Below are 5000 nucleotides of genomic sequence, written 5' to 3'. Positions count from 1 at the left end.
CTGACACTTAGAATATTTTTGAGCAGTACAAATCAGTAACCAGCGACACTTAGAATATTTTTCAGCAGTACAAATCAGTAACCAGCGACACTTAGAATATTTTTGAGTCAGTACAAATCAGTAACCAGTGACACTTAGAATATTTTTGGAGCAGTACAAATCAGTAACCAGCGACACTTAGAATATTTTTGAAGCAGTACAAATCAGTAACCAAGTGCATTTTTGAATTGGTTACTGATTTCTCCGTTGAAGTTGGGGCTGCGGTTGGCTTCAGTTAGTGGTGGGGGCTTAATTTTCGCCGAGGGGAGCGTGTCCCGGTAGTGTCTCCGAGGAAGTGGTACCTATTGAAGGGGGTGTTTCTGAATTTGGGCCCTTTTTTGAGTGGCATTGCCGGATGGGTTTTGTGTTGAAGGCTTCCAAATCGGGTAGCTCAGCCGGATTTGACCCGGCGGTTCTACCGACTGTCACGCCTTCGAGGGGGGACTGTTGTCTAAGTTCAGGCCGAATTTGGTGAATTTCCTAAGTCGGGAAGTGGTCCCAACGGGTTTGGGAGTGAACCTAACTGCTCATACCAACTTTGAGGCTTTGGGGCCGGGTAGCACAGTCGGATTTGACCCGGCGGTTCTGCCGAATGCCTGGCCTTCGAGGGGGGCCTGCCCTCTGAGTTCAGGCCGAATTTGGTGATTTTCCTAAGTCGGGAAGTGGTCCAAACGGGGATGGGAGTGAACCTGACAGCTCATACCGACTTTGGGGCTTCCAAGCCGGGTAGCTCAACCGGATTTGATCCGGCGGTTCTAGCGACTGCCACGGCTTCGAGGGGGGACTGTTGTCTAAGTTCAGGCCGAATTTGGTGAATTTCCCGAGTCGGGAAGTGGTCCAAACGGGGATGGGAGTGAACCTGACAGCTCTTACCGACATTGAGGCTTCGGGGCCGGGTAGCTCAGTCGGATTTGACCCGGCGCTTCTGCCGACTTCCACGCCTTCGAGCGGGGACTCTCCTCTAAGTTCAGGCCGAATTTGGTGAATTTCCTAAGTCGGGAAGTGGTCCAAACGGGGATGGGAGTGAACCTAACTGCTCATACCAACTTTGAGGCTTTGGGGCCGGGTAGCACAGTCGGATTTGACCCGGCGGTTCTGCCGAATGCCTGGCCTTCGAGGGGGGCCTGCCCTCTGAGTTCAGGCCGAATTTGGTGATTTTCCTAAGTCGGGAAGTGGTCCAAACGGGGATGGGAGTGAACCTGACAGCTCATACCGACTTTGGGGCTTCCAAGCCGGGTAGCTCAACCGGATTTGATCCGGCGGTTCTAGCGACTGCCACGGCATCGAGGGGGGACTGTTGTCTAAGTTCAGGCCGAATTTGGTGAATTTCCCGAGTCGGGAAGTGGTCCAAACGGGGATGGGAGTGAACCTGACAGCTCTTACCGACATTGAGGCTTCGGGGCCGGGTAGCTCAGTCGGATTTGACCCGGCGATTCTGCCGACTTCCACGCCTTCGAGCGGGGACTCTCCTCTAAGTTCAGGCCGAATTTGGTGAATTTCCTAAGTCGGGAAGTGGTCCAAACGGGGATGGGAGTGAACCTGACAGCTCTTACCGACTTTGGGGCTTCCAAGCCGGGTAGCTCAACCGGATTTGATCCGGCGGTTCTAGCGACTGTCACGCCTTCGAGGGGGGACTGTTGTATAAGTTCAGGCCGAATTTGGTGAATTTCCCGAGTCGGGAAGTGGTCCAAACGGGGATGGGAGTGAACCTGACAGCTCTTACCGACTTTGGGGCTTCCAAGCCGGGTAGCTCAACCGGATTTGATCCGGCGGTTCTGCCGACTGTCACGCCTTCGAGGGGGGACTGTTGTATAAGTTCAGGCCGAATTTGGTGAATTTCCCGAGTCGGGAAGTGGTCCAAACGGGGATGGGAGTGAACCTGACAGCTCTTACCGACTTTGAGGCTTCGGGGCCGGGTAGCTCAGCCGGATTTGATCCGGCGGTTCTGCCGACTGTCACGCCTTCGAGGGGGGACTGTCCTCTGAGTTCAGGCCGAATTTGGTGAATTTCCCGAGTCGGGAAGTGGTCCAAACGGGGATGGGAGTGAACCTGACAGCTCATACCGACTTTGAGGCTTCCAAGCCGGGTAGCTCAGCCGGATTTGACCCGGCGATTCTGCCGACTTCCACGCCTTCGAGGGGGGACTGCCCTCTGAGTTCAGGCCGAATTTGGTGCATTTCCCGAGTCGGGAAGTGGTCTCTGTCACAACGGGGGCAAGTGTCTGAAGAGGTAAAGTGAGTAACCAGCACAGCTTAGGGAAGGGTTCCAAAGTTCTCAACAATGTGAATTCGGTTACCAGGAAAGCTTAGGAAAGTTGCCTGACTGTCCCAAACGAATGAACTGCAAAACTTAGGGAACATGCCCGAAGATGCTTAAAAGTGTGAAATCAGTAAGCAGGAAAGCATAGGAAAGTGCCTGAAAGTGCTAAATGAGTAACATGAAAAACGTAGAAAAATGCCCGAAAATGTTTAAAAGTGTGAACTCAGTAACCAGCAAAACTTAGTAAAACGTTGGAAAAGCAGAAATGAGTAACCAGAAAAACTTAGAAAAATGTTTGAAAATGAGAAATGAGTAACCAGAAAAACTTAGAAAAATGTTTGAAAATGAGAAATGAGTAACCAAGAAAACTTAGAAAAATGCCCAAAAAGAAGAAATCAGTAACCAGAAAAACTTAGAAAAATGTTTGAAAATGAGAAATGAGTAACCAGAAAAACTTAGAAAAATGTTTGAAAATGAGAAATGAGTAACCAAGAAAACTTAGAAAAATGCCCAAAAAGAAGAAATCAGTAACCAGAAAAACTTAGAAAAATGTTTGAAAATGAGAAATGAGTAACCAAGAAAACTTAGAAAAATGTTTGAAAATGAGAAATGAGTAACCAAGAAAACTTAGAAAAATGCCCAAAAAGAAGAAATCAGTAACCAGAAAAACTTAGAAAAATGTTTGAAAATGAGAAATGAGTAACCAAGAAAACTTAGAAAAATGCCCAAAAAGAAGAAATCAGTAACCAGAAAAACTTAGAAAAATGTTTGAAAATGAGAAATGAGTAACCAGAAAAACTTAGAAAAATGTTTGAAAATGAGAAATGAGTAACCAAGAAAACTTAGAAAAATGCCCAAAAAGAAGAAATCAGTAACCAGAAAAACTTAGAAAAATGTTTGAAAATGAGAAATGAGTAACCAAGAAAACTTAGAAAAATGCCCGAAAAGAAGAAATCAGTAACCAGAAAAACTTAGAAAAATTTTCGGCCAAGTGTGAAAAATATTCTAAGTGTCAGCGGAGGAAAATGCCGAAGCATCGGGAAAGATTCAAAAACTCATGCCGAACATGAGTTCCGAAGTGCCGGAGGAACTGGGCGAATTGAGCCCGGCGGTTGGCCAGATGTCGTTTTGAGTCTGCAGCCCGAAAACTTTAACTTTGTCTGCCGCGGAAGTCTGGACCGGGAAAAATCCAAACGGTTTTGCCGGGTTCGAGTTCCAGAGCGAAGCAGTCGAATTTGAAATTCAGACCCATTCAGTGCCACTTGACATTGTGACACAGTGAGGTTGGCGGGGTACCCGGAGATTTCTGGGAACACGATTTTTAGAACAAAATGGCGGCGCGGGACCACTTTGAAAGGCATCCGAAAAACGGTTCCGCGGGCAGAGCACTTGAATGACAGGCCTGTGTGCATGCCCAAGAGCTCTCGGAAGTCTAATTTTTGACACTTTGTCAAATTTTCGACAGACTTACCCAACTCTTGCTGCCTGTTCTAAGAATCAGTCAGAGGCCTGTGCGGCGGTCTCTTGACACTTTGGAGGGCGGGCAAACCCCACGTTGACTCCGGCCGTCCCTCCAAAAGGCACTTGCTATTGGGGGAAAGGATTGCAAGTAGCCTGGTTCCCGTGGGAGCGGCCAGGAAGGGTGCAGGCTGGCCCTTGCCTGAGCATTCCCAAAACCCTCTTCCGCTGAGAGCAGACCTCGCACGCCGCACTACCGGCTCTGGGAGTGGTTGGCCGCTATTGTACATAGTCCGGTCCTTCCTCTGCCACCCGGCAAGTGCGATGGCTCTGCCGCCCTGCGGTGCTCGTCACCCAGGTTTGGGGAACACGATACTTAGAACATGTTGGCGGCTCGGGACCTGCAGGCGAAAGGGGCCCCGTGGTGCTGAGCACATCGACCTCGGGTCTCAGTGCAAGCCGGAGAGTTCGCGGAAGTCTTAAAAGATTTTGACATCTGCTCAAATCTTTGACAGGCTTGCCTGACTCTTTCCGTCCGTTCTAAGAATCAGTCGGAGGCCGGGGCGGGGACGGTCTCTTGACACACGGAGGGTTGGCTTCCCTCCTCAGGCGTTTGTGTCGAAAATGAAGGCGAGAGATGCAAGCGTCCTGGTTCCCCTGGGTGCTGCCAGCAAGGGTGCAGGCTGACCCTTGCCTGAGCACTCCCAAAAGCCTCTTAAGCTGAGAGCAGGCGCCGCACTACCGGCTCTGGGAGTCGTTGGCCGCTATTGTACATAGTCCGGTCCTTCCTCTGCCACCCGGCAAGTGCGATGGCTCTGCCTCCCTGCGGTGCCCGTCACCCAGGTTTGGGGAACACGATACTTAGAACATGTTGGCGGCTCGGGACCTGCAGGCGAAAGGGGCCCCGTGGTGCTGAGCACATCGACCTCGCGTCTCAGTGCAAGCCGGAGAGTTCGCGGAAGTCTTAACAGGCTTGCCTGACTCTTTCCGTCCGTTCTAAGAATCAGTCGGAGGCCGGGGCGGGGACGGTCTCTTGACACACGGAGGGTTGGCTTCCCTCCTCAGGCGTTTGTGTCGAAAATGAAGGCGAGAGATGCAAGCGTCCTGGTTCCCCTGGGTGCTGCCAGCAAGGGTGCAGGCTGACCCTTGCCTGAGCACTCCCAGAAGCCTCTTAGGCTGAGAGCAGACGCCGCACTACCGGCTCTGGGAGTCGTTGGCCGCTATTGTACATAGTCCGGTCCTTC

The sequence above is a fragment of the Hemiscyllium ocellatum genome, assembly GCF_020745735.1.
Source record: "Hemiscyllium ocellatum isolate sHemOce1 chromosome 15 unlocalized genomic scaffold, sHemOce1.pat.X.cur. SUPER_15_unloc_2, whole genome shotgun sequence".
NCBI lineage: Eukaryota > Metazoa > Chordata > Chondrichthyes > Orectolobiformes > Hemiscylliidae > Hemiscyllium > Hemiscyllium ocellatum.
Note: the sequence above shows the minus strand (reverse complement) of the source record.